We start from the raw sequence: 18,228 nt of genomic DNA, 5'->3' as shown, positions 1-18,228 counted from the left end.
TCAAGCAGTCGCTGACCATTCTCATTGATCTTTCCTCTCCCAAAGTTTCCGAGGCAGGTGGGCCAGGCCATGTGGTCGGCTCCTACTCTTGCGTTGAAGTCTCCAAGGAGATAGAGAGCGTTACTTCTGGGGATCTTGGATAACGCTTCGTCCAGTGCATGGTAGAACTGTTCTTTCTCTTCAGTGGTGGCGCAGAGGGTTGGGGCATACGCACTAAGAATGCTGACTGGGCCGAAAGTTGTTGACAATCGGAGGGTAAGTAATCTCTCTGTGCCTCCTGTGGGTGGCTCTATGGAGTTAACAAGCGTGTTCTTCACAGCGAACCCAACATCGTGCTGTCTTGGTTGGTCCGGAGACTTCCCTTGCCAGTAGAAGGTGTAGTTGCTTTCTCTGATAGTTCCGTTGTCGGCCAACCGGGTCTCCTGTAGAGCCGCAATGTCGATGTTTAGTCGTGCCAGTTCCCTGTCGATGACGGCGGTTTTCCTGGCACCATTGATCCACGGAAGGTCTGCAGTAAGTCCGGGGCACATGGTCCTGATGTTCCAGCTAGCGAGGCGAAGAGCTGGAGGCTTCTTTCTTGTTGTTTGCTTGGAATTGCCTGGTGCAAGTGTTTTGTGGCTCACTTTTCAAGAGATGCCTCTCTGATCCCCACGCACCCAGTGGGGCAGGCGAGCCATGGTGAGACGGCACCTAATTGGCTGGGGGCTGCCCAGCTTGAGGCGGGCGGTAGCTGTCCAGTGAGGTGCGATGACCTCTCCCACCATCAGAGGAGACCCCTGGCGCTCGTTTCCTTCGCCAATCGGATGAGCTTATAACCGGTATCTGTCTCCTCCCGTGTTGAGTCGACATCTTGCGATGAAGCTGGAGTGTCCTCTCCAGTGAAGCTACAAAGCCTGGGCAGGGTGATATGGAGGGCCAGCTGTTGCCCATGCAGCAGACCCCCCCCTCTTCGCAGCTGAAGGATCCAAGGGGAAAGACAGAGTCAATACAGCTTGGCTTCAGGTGCGCCGCAGGAGTTGCCGGTGTTGACTACAACGTCAAACCGCCTTAGGGACTCCGGCTCCGGATTTTCTGTCGGGGTTTACTCCCTTAGCCTTTCCCCTGAGGAGGTATGCCGCAAGGCAGCGGAGGTTTGGAGTCAGAGTTTTCCTTCTCTGGTGTGCCCTGACTGGAAGATCGAACCAGCGACACTTAGCTCGCAGGCCGACGCTCAATCCACTGAGCCAAACCAGCCAGGGTTTTCCAAGTGCTTTACAATTAAAACTAGAACAAAAGCAACAAGTATAATTTACCAGCCTCCCCCAAAGTGACTAAAGTGAATAGTATACAACTCCTGAACTCCATCCAAGAGCTTACAATTAAAGAGAGAAAGAGATAAGAATTTAAGAATGTTTCCTTAAAGTTTGAGAGTCTTTGATCATTTCAATCATTCCAGTAGTTTTCCAGCAATTCTGTATATTATATAAAACTTTTAATGCACATTTCATGAGGTCTGTCTGGGGAAAGTCCAGCCATTGTTAATATAATGAGAATGGTTTATTCAACATCAATGTAACCTGGCAGGCAAGTGTGAACAATGGCAACTTCACTGTACTAGTCAGTGGGGATGGTAGATGCTGTTGAGTAAGCATGTGTACTGTGTAGCCATTGCATTCAAAATGATTGAGTGAATAGAGCAATGAATCTGCTTCAAATTTTGCATTAAGCTTGAACATTCCTCTGTGGAAACTATTCAGATGATCAGAAGCCTTTCGGGGATGATGCAGTGAGTGCAGCACAAATAGAAGTGTGGCACAAATGCTTCAAAGATGGTTGAGAATCTGTTGAAAGTGATTCACATACTGGAAGGCCTGCAACAAGCAGAACTCCTGAGAATGTTGAATGTGTATGGGCTGCAATCAACAAAGATCAGTGACTGACAGTATGAGAACTAGAAGCTAATCTGGGGGTTCCAGAAACTACTCTGTCCAAGACTTTGACACAGATCTTGACATGAAATGTGTTGTGGCAAAATTTGTTCTGTAACTTCTGCTACCAGAGCAGAAGGAACATCATGTTGCAGTTGCTAATGACTTAAATCATGGGTCTATGGCTATGATCCAGAAATGAAGACCCCGTCGACCCAATGGAAGTCACCTGGTTCTCCAGGCCCAAAGAAGGTGTGGAAAAGTCACAGCAAGATCAAGACCATGTCAACTGTGTTTTTTGATTGGGAAGGGGTTATCCATCATGAGTACACTCCCTCCAGGCCAAACAATTAATAAGTACTGCCTCAATGTTCTTCATCAGTTGAGAGATGCAATATGATGAAAATAGCCACAGCTATGGACAACTGGAGATTGGCAGCTTCATCATGACAACATGCCCACTCATACAGCATGTCACATGCAAATGTTTTTGGCAAAACATCAAATCACTTAGGTGACTCAGAGGTGCCTTGCAAGTTCTTGCTTTTACCAAAGCTAAAATCACCTTTGAAAGAGAAAAGATTTCAGACCATTAATGAAATTCAGGAAAATACAATGGGGCAGCAGATGGCAATTCCAAAAAAGGATTTTGTAATGTTTTGAACAGTGGCAAAGAAGCTTGGAGAACTGTGTGAGGTCCCAAGGTATCTATTTTGAAGGGGACTGCGGCATCATTGTCCTATGTTCAATGTTTTTTCTATCTTGTATCTTCTTCAAAAAATGTCTCTATTTTCCATGGTACATGGATGGATACTTTCTGGACGGACCCCATATTTCATGCATAGTTTAGGAATAATCAATACATTAAAATAATATGCTAAAAAGGCAAGTGAATCCATTAAAATGACTTTTATCCTTTACGTAGGGAAATATGTTTATATATTAAAAACAAATTTTTTTTTTTTTTACACAAACATTATTTATTGAGAACTTTCTTATTACAGAAAACGCACAGGCCTTTTGTGGTTCTATCAACAGGAACCTGGGAAGCGCGCGTAGTTACTAAAAGTCATCTGGTTCTTCATGAGAAAGGCCTGCGAAACTTCCGTCTCTGTCACTAGATGGCAGTGGGTCCACTTGTGAAACTTCTCTGATGACCTTTATTGCGCTCTCATGGTCCTCCTCCTGGTCCTCGTCCTTGTCCTCGTCCTCATCCTCCTGGATGATTTTCATGTATTTCTCCAAAGGACTTTCACCAAGAGCACATAGCTCTTTTATTTCTTCATCCACGTCTAATGCTTTCTCCATTTCAATCTTCAAAGACTCTTCAATTATCCACGTTTCTCGATCCAGTTTTTCTAGTTCTCTTTGCTCCCTCTGCAAAGCCTCTTGTTGACTCTGCCTTCTTTCTTCTCTCTGCTCTTGTTCTTTCACCAGCTGCCATATTTTTTCTTCTTCAGCGTCTTCCCCGATTTGTTCCTCCTCTGAGTAGTGAGGGGAGACAGGTCTGGTAGGAAGAACGGCCGCCGCAGCATCCGGGTGCGGCATGTCACCGGCAGGATGGAGGCCATTGATTTCCAAGCGCTTTGGCATGTCCCCTTCAGATTCAAAAGATGAGTCAGAGTCCTCAATATCCTCCAAAGACTGCTTGGCCAGTGTTGAAAATTCAATTCTGTCTTGGAGTTCAGCTTGTCTCTCATAAAGACTGGCCTTCTCCTCCAGAGAGTTGGAGAGCAAATGGATGGAAAGGCTGTGCCTAGACTCAGATGGTGAAGGCTGGAGCATTCTTTCAGCACAAGGACTGGGGGAAGCAACGTGGGAACAGCCCAGAGCTTCCCGGCGCATTTCAGCATCAAGGCTCCGTTTAGATCTGGTGAGCGGCGCGAAGAGGCGTCTGCTGGCGCTTCTGCGGGGCCATGCGGCCTCGCCGCCGTCCGGCAGCACTTCCGCGCTGTTGAGCCCCGGGGGCTGCTCCAGCACCGCCGCGGCCTCCCTAAGAGCGCGCCTCTCCAAGGAACTGGTCACCGCGCGCTTGGAGTTCCCGCGCAGGCACAGCGGGGGCGGGTTCTGCGGGGCCACAGGGCTTTCCGCGGCGGGGCCCTGGCTGACTCTCTGATTGTAGTCAAGGAACGCTTTCTCTAAGCACTCGGCCTCGTGCTCCAGCTCCTTCATCCGCACCTTGGTGTGGGTTACAAACTCCATGTTGGAGTCGGGGGAGCCGCCCTCCGAGCTGGCACTCCGGTAGTTGATGATTCTCGGTGTAACTGTGCCCGCCGTCAGCTTTTCCCGTTTGACGGGGTTTTTCGTGAAATCCCCGCTTACTCCGCCGCCGGGGGACACCATCAATCCGTTGACCAGAGACACCTTTGGATTGCGGTACACTTCATTCTCCAGGGCTGTCTGAGTCTGTCTCAGCTGCAATTTTAAATCAGTCACTTGAAGAGTCAACCTCTTTACAGTGGCATCGGACTCTAAGATCTGGGCCGTCAGCTTTGCAGAATGCTCAACTTCATTGTGCAACTGTTTCTGCAGAGCTTCCTTGTGGGTTTCGAACTCCTTATGGTCTAAGAGGAGAGCAGTTTCCGCTTTCTTCAATTCTTTCTGAAGATTTACCAGCTCAGGAGATGGCTGAGCCATGCGGTTTACGAGATCCAAGTTTTCATTTCTACTCTTTTCCAGTCGTTGCCTGAGTAGTTTATTCTGTGCCTGAAGCTCCAGTGTCTCATCCTTTAGAAGGGAGTAGTCACTCATCTCCTTCACCTTGTCATTCAGCAGGTAGTTTTGCTTCGCTATTACCGAGCACCGGGCTTTCAGAGACTCGAGCTCCAGCTCAAGTTCTTTCCCACGATTTGCAGAATGATTGAGTTCTTCCTTTTTTGAATTAACAGCTGTGAGCTCCTCTTGCAAACGTATAGCTTTTTCTTTAATCTTCCTTTCCTCTTCAACCAGTCTGTTGGTTCTGGCAATGTAGTCGTCTTTGAGCTCTAGTTGATACTTTAGAAGTTCATTCTTGAGCTTCTGCTCAAAGGCCTCCTCCATAGTCTTTATATTCAGCTCCCGTCTCCTGAGGGCATCACTCATGGTTTTATTTTTTTCTTCTTGTAGCCTCTGGGCCATTTCAAAAGCTTCGATTCTTTGCTTCAGCTCTGTCTCTCTGCCTCTTAGCAAATCTATATCTTTTAGTAGAAGCTGCCGCTGAGCATAAATTTCTTTTGTTTCCACCTCCTGGTACTTTTGAATTTTCTCAAGGGACAGCTTTTCCCGAGTGAGGAGGGCTTCAGATTTTGCTTGACAAGCTCTCTCAACGTCATTCCAGAACTTTGCTAATTCCATATCGTACTTCCTCTTCTCTTCCATTTTCATTTTTACCACTTCATTATTTTTAAAATGCTTCAACTTTTGTAGCATTTCTGCCTGAAGCTGCTGCTCTATTTCTTTCTTATATTCATTCAACTTTATTTCTAAAGATTCTAACTTTGAACGCAGAGGGTAAGCATCTGCAAACTGATCATCAATAAGCCGAAGCTTCTCAGCCAGAGAGTCTCTGCTGGGGAGCGCCCTGCTTGTCTGGGTGCCCACGTCACAGGTCTCCTTGGCCCGATGGAGCTCCGCCATTTCTTTCAGAAACTGCACGAGAAAACCTTTTTTGTTGTCTTTGTCAAATCCTGAAACCAGTGATTTGTAGAGACTGGATTCAGGGCTGATTTTAATGAGTTGTAATAGATCCTGCATAGTAAACACCTTTTCTTCTGCCAAGCCACTTTCTGGGAAGAAAACCGAAAGCGAGTACTCGTAGCCACACCTCTGTAAGTGGTCTGCCACTAGAGAGTTGGAGGCGCCGATTAAGAGGGCGCTCTCCTCCACTGCAATGGACTGGGGCTGCATTTCTCCACTCAGCACGGGGTCCATCAATTCCTGAATGAGCTGCTTTCTCAGCTGTGCCTTGAGCGAGTCCAGTATACCCCGGTCCTTAAACATCTGGTACAGCCCTTTGCGCAGCTCATCTTGAGTCAACACGTCATATTTGGGGGGCATGGTGGGCTGCTTCTGCCCACCCGCGGCGGCTTCCGACCAAGCCAGCCCTGCCTGCCCCGCCTCGAGGTGGGGACGAGGGCAATCAGCCTCTGTCTCAGAGCACAGCCTCTGTGCCAGAGAACAGGGAAGCACTGGGCTGCGAAACACCGGGCTCCCGTTCCGAACTCGGAACGTGAGCAAACAAATGTACTTCCTTTCTCCGGGTTCTTACGGGTGGGCGGGGCCGCGCGCTGGGCGGGAGTGCGACTCTCTCGACAGCGAAGGAGGCGGTCTGGGAAACCTGAGGCCGTGGAGGGCGGGGCACCACTTGAGTCGCATTGCTCACAGCCGGCCCGCCCTGTCCCAAGGCCCGCCAACCCCAGGCAACCTAGTCAGGAGCGCCATAGCTCCCGCCCTGGCCTGCGCCACGCGGCCGCCGGAAGCCCCGCCCACTTGTTGCGAGAGCAAAACATCCGAGTATCGCGAGGAGTGTCCGACCGTCCGGAAGCTGCGGGAGGCGGGTTGCTCAAAAACAAATTTTGATGTACTACGATGTACTAAACACTGAAAGAATGAAAGATTTTTTTAAACCACAAGTTCCATTTTATAGGACATTAATACACATTTACCCAAATATCCTATGTTTTCTATATGGTACAGCTATTTCAAAACCCTTCCCATAACCTTGAGAGAGTAAGGTGTTATTGAGACCATCTCAACTGAATCCAGTTAAGACCTCTATGTAAACTTTTTAAGATTCTGGCAGGTGACTGCAGAGATCTATTCATCTTTTGGCTGCTCCAGAGACAAGCCTCCTAAGTAAGTTCCCTTGCTTATTAAACCTGTCACCTACCAACCTGTAGTGGCCTGCCTCTTTCTTCAGTTTCTCCTTGCCCTACATGTGCAGTGGCCAGTTTCAGATTTCACTTAGGAAACAATGGGGGTTTTCAACCAATAAAAGTGACATAACAACATGAAGAAGGGCACATGGAACAAGTTTAGAAAAAGAAAGAGGAGAAATAGCCCTTCAATCATTATCAAGATTTTATATGCACACCTCCTCTTTCCTACATTATAGAGATAATGGTTGGCATTAGGTTTTGACAGCTGAATCTTTTCTTCTGAAGAATTGAAGCAGATTCCCTTATGATTGCATATTTTATTATTAGAAGCCTTTTCAGCCTTGAGAATTTCCTTTTATTTAGTATATATTCAGTTTTGGACAAATGAAAATTAGTGACTTGCTTTGCACATGGTTGGGGACAAGAGGGCAGGCACATCTGGGCAATGTAGTAGGAGTTGGAGTATGAATGAGTTCTCAGAAGAATCAGAGTATAACAGAATCTGTTTACTAACATTATGTTCTCATTGTAACTCATCAACTTCTAATTGATGTGTCACTAATGGGTTAGATGGATAATTTTCTACTTTCTATGGTGAAGATGCTCTAAGAACACATGGTTCCTGTTGGCAGTTGCTTATGTCTGGTATCTCCCTTAAGTACCCAGGCAACATGGAACTGCAAGTAGAAACTTTGGAAACAATTCCAAGCTCATTAAATATTATAAATTTAAAGTGCTGAAGTTTTAAAAAAAGAATTGCTTGACTTGAAAAACTTGGGAAAGTAAAATAATTAAAAGTTTAATATCCAAGATATATTAAGAAACTATCAAATACATGACACTGAGGAGAAAAGGGAAGTATCTACTACAGTAATTCCCTAACATTTTGCAATTGCAACTCATTTCTGAGTGTCTAAATTGGAAATATCTTTTCCCCCACTTCCTTAAAAATGGTTTGAACTACATGTTAATTCTTATCCATAAAGTAAGTGTCAGCTTCATTTTGACAACTTTGTAAAATTCCTCTGTCTTAGATGAAATTAAGCTAAAGGTTATCAAATTAGGTGTCGATACTGTGTTTTGGATAATTTATTAGATCAGTATGTGAGGGAAATGAGTAATAGATGAATCTCCAATTTCTAAAGAGTATTCTGACTTGGCTAGTGTCTTCATTCATTTGGCTGCCATAGCAAAATACGATAGACTGGGTGGCTTATAAACAACAGAAATTTATTTCTTATAGTTCTGGAGGCTAGAAAGTATAAGACACAATGCCAACAGATTTGGTGTGTGGTAAAGCCTGGTTTTCTGGTTTATAGGTGGTGCCTTCTCCCTGGCAGAAGGGAAGAGCTAACTCTCTGGGATCTCTTCTATAAAATGCCAATTCCACTGATAAGGGCTCCACCCCATGACCTAATCACCTCCCAATATCAATACCCAGGATTCAGGATTTCAACATGATGAATTTGAGGGGAGGGTATGGCTATTGGGCACAAACATTAGACCACAAGAGAGTATTTGCTCTCTTTTCCTACAACATTTTTTCAGTCTTGTCTTGACAGATTTGACCTTCTGAGTTTTTGTTGGTACAAAATAATGAGTAAAGTAGGAAAGAAAAGGACCTTATGGGAAGAAGTTGCAAAATTAGTTTCAAAGGAAGCAGGAGAATAAGATGAAAAAAAGGCTGAGATGTTTGTGGAACATGGGTAGGTGAGGAAAGGGGGAAGGAATTGTTAAAAGTGTGGGTTTGATCAATGTATACCTAAAACCTTTTTTGAGAAATTACAACTAAAATTTTGAGTTATTTAAAAATTATTTTCTGCTTGTAGGAATTTTCATTCTTTGATCAAGATGCTGCTCAGTGTCTTGGTGTTGTGTGCATGAATGTAATAAGCATCCATAAGCTTCATAAACATTATTCCTTCATACAAATAAAGCTACCTTCTTGTTTTGTATCATCTCCATCACATGACATAGCTAAAGTTCTTTTATGCACTTTGCAGAGGTGGTGTTACAGCTATATTTCCTTTGATCTCTATCTATAGTCAAAAGTTTCAAATATATTCTGGAAAAAGAATGATAACATAAATTAGTTTTTATTTTTGAGAAAACAACAAAAATTGTGAAATGCCTTTGACATAGTTTTTCACTTTATGAGACTTCAGATTGAGTAACTGTGATGTTTTTAACTTTCTGATATGATTTATTTCTGAGTGGATATATTTTGTTTGTAGAATCCAGACTATCAATTTGATATTGCTTTAAACACTGATTAAAGAAAATACCTCTAATATATGCCCAGGAACTGTGATATTAGTCACAATTTGAATTCAAATGGGGTTATAAATACTGTGAATGGGTCTCTGATGATTTCTTCTTATGAACCTCTCTTTCAGTATCTTAATTATCTTTTGGAGAACTTTCTTTATATTAAAGAGACCTGTTAGATTCAAAAGCAGCAATAAACAATGGCCATTGGTCCAAGGACCATTATCATTGACATGATGGATATCAACAATAATTGTCTAGATCCAAAAGAAGCCTAGTATGCAGAGAAGACATGAGTTCAATCATGGTTGACCCTGTGGTTTTCACTCCCCAATGTGATTCCATTAGGTTGGAATCTGCATTTGATCCTGTTAATGTAATCACCGTGTAATTGAAAAGTTCAAACACCCTTGCCAGCTTCTCTATTTGCATGAGAGAGAATGAAGGAAAGTGACAGTAATCATTGAACTTGAGACCTGGTTTTTTATAGATGCAAATTAAAAAGCCATTCTTCTAGTATATTCAGTATTGTTCAGGCACTTACAAAAATTATGTCCAAATTTTAGAACTTAGAAAAGGTAAAGGAGAGGTTTTTCTCACTGGAGAAATAAAGATGTCTCAAATACATTTCTAATTCAACATTTTGTAGATCCCAGAGATGGATCAGAATTACTTATGTGTTAAGCAAAAGACCTTTGATTTAGAAATCATATTTTCCAAATGAAAAATTAAAACACAACAGCACAATGGACTTAATACCTTTTTTAGGAGACATAGAAGTCTAGGGTATATTTTTCATAACAAAATGTTAAAATTGGTAATTTATGAGACAATGAAAAAATTTCTGAAATTAGAACTTTCCTAGATAATTCAAGGCATATGATAAATATACTTGAATGGAGCATTGCTGTACTCTATCTGTGTTATCTCTACTGTAGTGATCTGTTCTAAAAAATTATGCTTAGAGCTTCAAATAGTCTATTATGGCCTAAATTGCTCCTACTATCTTTTGTACCTAAAGAATCTAAGATTTCCATTTGTTGGGTCATGGATGGATAAGCAGAGGAGCAGAGGCTCTGTCTTCAGAAGTTCTTATTTAAAGTTTACATATGATTAGATAGGTTTCTTTTATATTTTTCCTTTGACCCAGTTTAGTATGTCACATTAGTTAATACAAGTTTAGTTGCTGAAGAGGAGGGGGTAGAAACTGGGGAGAACCACAAGGAGAGGAGACTCTGGAACCACAAGTCCACTAGTTTGTGTATGTTACAACTGTAGCTGTCTAGGCTAGGGAGAGGAGCCATACAGAGAGTTTTGGAGGCTCCGGGAATAACAAGGGTGTTGATGGAACCCAAAGAATAAGGTAGTTGATAAGACAAGGTGAAAGAAAACGTCCTGCATAATTAATACTGAGCTAGGTAACTAAGGGCTTTGAATGCCAGAGAGTTTAGGATGTTTTGCAAGAATGGGAAGTCATTGGAGGAGCAGAAACAGGGCAATGATCAGATTTATTATTTAGATACATTGTTTTGATTTGTGGGAGATGGGGTGAATGGTGGATGGACCAAAGGGGGAGTAATTTAGATCAATTGGTGGCAGTGAAAATTCAGATAAGGCAATGAAGATCCAAACTAGGTCAGTGTTAGTGGGAATGGAAAAGACAGATTCTCTCCAGTTTTTGAGGAATAAATAAGAGTGGCATATTAAAACACCGGTTGGTGGGCCCTGTCCCCAGAATTTTTGATTCGGTGGATGTGGGGTGGGGCATTTTGCATTTTGATCAACTACTGAGGTATTGCTGCTGCTTATCCAGAGACCACACTTTGAGAACCACTGTCCTAGATCATTGTTTTGAACAATAGTTTTCAATATATCTGCTTCTGGCAGATTTTATCTATCCTGATCTGTAGTGATTGACAGAAGTATAAAAATAATGGATGAATATTATTCCCATTTGCCTAATACATTTTCCCCAATACAATTTAACTTGTCCTAGATCATAACTTATTTTATATCATGTACTCTGATCTTATTTTTGTAAGATCACTATGAATTTATTCCTACCTAAATCCCAAGGCATTGCCTCTGATTTTCATGGAGTGAAGTCATTTAATCTTTGCCTTAAAATTTATCAGGCAACATTTAAAGCCATAGGTCCAAATAATTCTTGAGATTATGTCTAGAACATTTATACTTGTAACCAATTTAAGAATTACAATGTTGTCTAATATCAACTGCTTTTATTAGATCTATTATCATCAGAGGTCACAGGCCTAGAAAGTTACCATTCTCATTTAATGTGATTTTCCTTTACTGAATCTGAATAATCACTGTAGGGTACTTCAATAAAAGGAAAAATTACATATATGATGTCTTCCAGGAAGTAGAGAAAAGAACCAAAATAAATATGGAAGTAAAGATAGTGATTATACTGGAGCAGATTTCAAGACTGAAAGCATAAGTTATCTTAATACTCATTATATCGGGGGAACTAAAGCAGAAGAAATGCACATAAGGTGGGTTAATTCTTGTGTTTATTTCCAATCAGAGTTGTTTGAGGATGATAGAGAGGAAATTGACTAGGAATGGAATAGTAGTGGTGATGCAGAGAGATTTACTTGTTATGGAGGTTCCTGAGGAACAATAAATAAATGCAAGCCTGACCCTGGGACCTGGGATGCATCTTGTGTGGAAAGAATCTGTGTTGCTTGAGGATGGAAAATATTTCATAAATTTCTCCTCTTGTGAATTGTATGGATAAAAGGCATGGTATTTCTGAAAATATAACATTTTCATGCTTTCAAGCCCAGATTAACTTTTTCAAATTTGGTCCAAAACCTTTGAGCTTCTGTTTCCTTACATGATCCTTTCCAACACTCATGTTCCTTCTGTATGTACTTTCTTCTAACCATCTGCCCCCACCCCCTGAGCTTAGAGGAACCAGAGTCCACTTTATAACCTGGCTCTACCCTCTTCGTTGAGATATATTTTCCATTCAATCAAGAGAGGAATTAGCCTTGTGGATAAAATGGTGAAAAAGTCTTTTAAAACACTAGCCCCCTTAAAATTTCTCAGAATTTTCATCAAAGTGCTCTAGCAGAGAACTATACACAGGGAGTACTTATTGAGAATAGCTGATGATCTATCATCATCCTGCAAATATGCCTTGCCCTTGAAGCAAAAAGATTTGCTGGGTAACCTAGCAGTTTGCTACAAAAACATTCTTGTAACAAGACCCTAACCTCCATGCTTAAGGGAAATGGTTTCCCTATTGGAGACTGTAGTCTATTAAATAAAAATATACTCAGATATGATATGCTTGCTTTCAGATAATTATTCTTTACCATTTTAGATAATCAATTTTTTTGTCTATAAATAAAAGCTCTGGCCTGTCTATTTTCCAAAATTTATGCATGCATATAATCTAAGATTGTCCACAATTTTCTAAAGCACATAGACCTCCGGTAAAAGAATCTGGTAACCTCCATGGATGTCTGAAGAACCTTCATCATCCTTTGAAATTCCAATGTTTTAAAATAGAAAGTAGCTTTGTTTGTGTATTTGATTCTTATATGTATAGCTGACTTTGTAACAAAAAATTGAGGGGAATAAAAATACTTGCTTCTTGCCTTGATTTTTTTTAATTGGGGAAAAAAAGAAAGGTATGACAAATTTACATTGTGTTGTGAAGGAACTGCTTTGATCTTAAACCATGATTTTCCTGGGAAAACCTAAAATAGAAATGAAGTGTTTATGTTTTCCCACTCAGTAAATTTGTTATAGAACCTAAGTCATCTATCAATGTGTCATGGAGTCAATGAATACCCCACCCCTGACCCCACAGATTCTTACCGTAAGGTTTTCTGTTTGATTCTCAGAATAAAAGATTAATAGAATTAGGTGAAGTTAATGTAGATCACATGGTGACTCAGAGCATTTTTGGACATATGCCTTTTCTAACTCAACATTAACTTCTTCCTAGTCAGATCATGTGGTTTCTTCTTAATTTCCCATTATTTGTTTAGTGCATCATACATAGCTGATCACATTCTCCATTTATTACTTTCTGGAGCCTTTGCATCTCAGGGCTTCTGCACCCTGGCTGCACATTGGCATCATATGGGGAGCTTTCAAGACTATTTATTCTTGGATGTGTCTCATCCCTAGAGATCCTGATTAATTAGTCTGAGGTATGACCTTAGTACTGGAATTTTTGTGCTATATTTCCTTAAACAGTTTTATTGAGGTCTAGTTGAAATGTTAAAAAAAACAGAATATACCTAAAGTGCACAGTTTATAAGTTTGACATACATATCTGCACATGAAATGATTACCATAGACAAGAGGGATACCTCGTCACCAAAGGTTTGTGCATTCCCCTTTGTCCTTTTTCTTCTCCTGCTCCACTCCTCTCTGTCCCTCCCCAAGAAACCACCGATTGATCTTCTTTCTGTCACTATAGAGTAGTTGTATTTTATAGGTTTTATAAGTGGAATAATACAATTTGTATTCTTTATTGTCTGCCTCTGTTTACTTACCATAATTATTTTTAGATTTACCCATATTTTTGTTGTCTCAGTTGTTCATTTCTTTTTATTTCATATTAAAATATCACTGCATGGAAGGGGAGCAGTGCACCTTACTGATATGTGAGGGTGGAAGTCCACGACTTCTAAGTGACCTTCTGTGATCCTGTGTTGGGAGGTGGTCTTGTTACCACCTAGTAGAGATAAAGTATTTGCTCTACAAAGCTGGAGTATAATGGTTACCATTTAAAAGTTTTATGTCTTATTAGCCTGCCTCTTTCCTGGTTTTTTGGCTAGATAGGGGAGACTTTTCTTGGGGGATGAAGGGGTTGTTTTTGTTTGTGATCACTGGCATTTGCTACTTGCCAGCTTCTTACACTATAGGTCTGGGCTACATAAGACAAAGAGAAAACCCAGATCTTGGAAAACCCAGAGGTTATCCTCAGATCTTGAGGTTCCTAGCTAGTCTACCTTCTCTCCATTTCTCAGGGCCTTCTGATGATTACTTTATGTGTACATGTCCAAGAATTTTAGTTATGCTTACGGGGAGGGGTATGGAAAAATACATCTACTCCATGTTGCCAGGAGTAGAAGTAGTACACATGCAAGGTTTTGATTAAGAAATTTTTGTGGTAGAAGATCAAAAGGCAATCTCAGTCATCCTTCTCTGAACAAACTGGATAGGGGCAGACTGGAAGCATGTATTATCCCTGGGAATAAACACTTCCACCACAAATGCTCACCCCGACACATTGAATGCTTGTCTAATTGGTTGCTCATTATACACAGAAGCTGTACTTAGCCTTTACCTACACTTCTACAGTTTCACACTGGCCATGAGGTATGTATTGAAATTACTGCAATGATTTTTTAAAAAGTTTGTATCTTTTACCAAACTCTCCCCATTTCCCCCACCCCCACTCTCAGCAACCACTTTTCTACTCTTTGAAATTATTTTCTACTCCCTGGAATTATTATTTTCCTATTAAAGTAATTAAGCTTCAGAGAAATTGAAAACCTAATGGAAGTCACACAGCAAGCAAGTCACAGTATTCATTATAGGACCTGGGGTCTAACTCCCTGAGGTTAGTACCAGTGGCAAGATAGGGAAAGAGTTCCACATGATGTTAGAGAAGATGCATCAGTATTACTGGGGACTGTAAAAGGTCAGAGGTGTTTGGTGGCCTTAGCTCAGTGTGTGCACCTTTGGTCATGATTTCCTCAACCTCCACCATCGGAGGATCACCTTTGTATTTATGCCATTTATAAGGGACACCTAGATTATTATTTACTTAAATTTTCTTTGAGTCACTTCTTTTACCCAATTAAGTATCTTACACAAAAAATCCATATAACCATGTATTAATTATATTTACTTTAAATATTATATGTATTTTAATACATATTGAAATCAATGCCTGAATATTAAAAGAATAGCTGATCTGTATCTCAGCCAAAGCCTGTCCAGAATTATCCTGCTGTGCAGTCCATACTTTGAGACCCTGACTTTAGTTCCTGAAATGGCTCTAATGAAGGCTTATTGCAGACATATGAGTATATCTATTATTGGGGCAAAGGAGTGAGAAAGCTCTTTCCCACCATTGTTGTAATAGTAGTAATGAGAACATCTGTTTGGAGGAGTATATTTCTCTTTACTCCTGGGTAACAGCTTACTCTCTGTGCCAGGTGACCCTGACTAGTCTTTCAATAGGCTTGTTGTTAATCAAGGTTTCAGCATTATGAAAAATTGTCTCATTAAATAAAAACTTACATGGTGGTGTCTGATTGGCTGGACCGGATCCAAGACTTAACTTACAGGAGACAAACCTCACTCAGTGTAATAAATCAATTAAAAAAAAAAAAAGATATCTAACTCTACATCAGTTAAATGTATACTTGGAAGTGCTTCTTACTTTCAGCAATCTCAAGATAAATTTAGATTTTCTCCAGTGTTGATTTCATCAGATGTTAAAGAAAAGGTCCCAGCTATAGAAATAAGCTCTACAAATCATGGAACAAAGCCAGAAGAAGAGAATAAAAACCCAGCTTTGATCCACAACACAGAGGAAGAAATTTGACTCACTTGGGAAAATAAATGAACCTTTAAAAAAGAATCCTCTAACGATCACATCACAAACAGCTCAACTGTTGCAGAGGATGAGCATAGCAGGGGTTTTATTTATTCACTGAGAGGAGTTCAGTCTCACTGGCTTAGACACAGGCAACAATGATCAGAAGAAACTCATTCCAAGTCCATTCTCCTGCTGATAAGTTATAATTGGTGACTGATTACATATGATATATGTTCTTTCTTCCCTGACCTTTTTGTTCTGATAACCTGGTCATTTCTTGCCACGGGTTGGAACAGGGCACATTTAGGCAGAAACTGCTTTTCCTTTACAGAGATGCAGCACTTCCCTGGTATCTCGAAATGTTTTTTCATTTGTAACATGAAATAAATTGCTTTATGATAAGAATTTCTGGAAAGGAGAAGGCACTTTTAGACCAGCTTTTAGTAATAGGTAAACAGTCACGTACTTGGCTGAGGATATCACCAGCCATACATGAATTGCTCTAGCCAGAGCATCTGAGGTCTCTCATTTTCTTGCTTGCTGTAGTTATAATCAATATCAAACAAATATTTTAAAAAATATGTTTTATTGATTATACTGTTACAGCTGTCCCAACCTCCCCTCCCTCTGCTCCCCTCCACCCAGCACCCCTGCCCCCCAGTTTTCCCCCCTTTTAGTCCTTGTCCATTGGCTGTGCATATAGCTCCCCCAACCACTTCCTGTCTACTCCATTCCCTCCCACTATGCTTCCCAATTCCAGCACCATCTCCCTCCCTTTCCCCTTTCCCCCTTCCTGATGACCTCCCCCCGATATGCTCCCCATACCTATAATTCTTTTTCCCCTCTCGTTGCCTATTTAGTTTGCCTTTGCTTCAATTCCCTAGCCTCTGTTGTTAGTTGTTGTGATGCAGTTTTCATTTTAATGTTCATAATTTTGATCCTCCTTCTTCTAAACCAATCCCTTCGACATCTCATATAATAATTGTTTGGATCCAATGAACTCTCCCAGTCCTGCTCTGTCCTGGAAGCACTTTCTCTGCCTTTCTACTCCGAATGACAGTTTCGCTGGATAGAGTATTTGTGGCTGTAAGTCTTTGATTTTCACTACATTGAACATTTCATGCCAATCCCTTCTTGCCTGCAGGGTCACCTTTGAGAAGTCAGCTGATAGTCTAATTGGGACCCCTTTGTACATAATTCTTTTCTTCTCTCTTGCTGCTTTTAAGATTCTCTCTTTATCTTTAATTTTTGACAATTTGATTATAATGTGTCTTGGAGTGGTTCTCCCTGGGTCCAGTTTTTCTGGAACTCTCTGTGCTTCCTGGATCTGTAAGTCTATTTCCTTGCCCAAGTTAGGGAAGTTCTGCTTCATTATTTTTTCACATAACTTTTCTATTTCTAGTTCTTCTTCTTTGCCCTCTGGCAATCCTATAATTGGAATGTTCATTCGCTTATAGCTGTCCCAGAGGTTTCTGAGCCTCTCCTCGTGTTCCTCACTTTTTGTTTCCTCTTTCTGCACTGGTTGACTGTTTGTTCCTTCCCTATGTTCCAATTTGTTGATTTGATCTTGGGTTTTCATTTCTTCACCACTTGTCTCGTATGTGTTTTTGTTCATTTCAGTGTTACTAGCTTTCATTCCTTCCCCGTCTTGTTCCAAATCTTTTGTTAATTCTGTAAGCCACGTTGTGACTATAGCTCTGAAGTGAGCCTCAAAAAGATTTCCTATTTACACATTGGTTAGGTCCCTCATCTGCTGCCTGGTGAGCTGCGTCGCTGGGATTTCAAACATGCTCTGCTTCATCCTGACAGTTTTCTGTTTACCTTTGCTTCCTGGGCGGGCTGTAGGGGGCAGCGCCCGTGCAATTGTCACTACTGGGTGAACAGCGACCTTTTTTACCACCCTGTGGCACTTTGTGTGGGGACGGGGGCCCAAGATGGGTTCCTGCTGTTACTCTCCGCTGAGAGACAAGGAGTCTCTTCCTCCGTCCCCATGCCCTCTGGGCCTCACAGTCGGGGGCAATGAGGGTTTGCTTTCCCAAGCTTTGGAATTGTGAGCTGATGGGTCTCGACTTCAGCCAGGATTGCTCCCCTGGCATTTCTCGCATTCCTGCTGCTTTCCCTACTGCTAGCACAGACAGCACCACCCGACTTTTCTGCTCGGGTCGCCCCTCCTACCCGTCCAGATGAGCACTGCTCGTTTATAACTTCATATGTTGGGCTTCCATGTAGTTTTATTTTCTGGAATTTCTGGTTATCTTTGGTTTTGAGGTAGTTGTATTCCTACTTATTTGTGGAGGGAGATGGAGTGTGTCAGTCTAAGCCTCCATCTTGGCTGGAAGTCAATATCAAACAAATTTCAGGCATTGACGAAGAAACTGAAGGCAAATTCCACCTGCCCAGTCCTTTGGGGAAAAAAGAGAGCTGTTTCTGGACCTGATTCACCTGAGTTGTGCAGCTTTATTATTTTACTTTTGTTTGAACGGTAAAGTAGCTATTCTAGCTTCTGGAATTGGGTAATGAGACTACAGAGAATAGTATATTTCTTCCTCTTACACTAAACTTGTGTCTTCTCAGAGATTACTGTGCTAGGCTTAAGTAC

General features: G+C 41.5%; 1 pseudogene; it reads right to left on the bottom strand.

The window, feature by feature from the left end:
• Positions 1 to 2,871: 2,871 nt before the first annotated feature.
• On the bottom strand, positions 2,872 to 6,097 carry LOC150008425 (centriole and centriolar satellite protein OFD1 pseudogene; annotated as a pseudogene).
• Positions 6,098 to 18,228: the final 12,131 nt, after the last annotated feature.

The sequence above is a fragment of the Furipterus horrens genome, unplaced genomic scaffold (genome assembly GCF_987537825.1).
Source record: "Furipterus horrens unplaced genomic scaffold, mFurHor1.1.pri manual_scaffold_5, whole genome shotgun sequence".
NCBI lineage: Eukaryota > Metazoa > Chordata > Mammalia > Chiroptera > Furipteridae > Furipterus > Furipterus horrens.
Note: the sequence above shows the minus strand (reverse complement) of the source record. Positions and strands in the feature narration are given on the sequence as shown.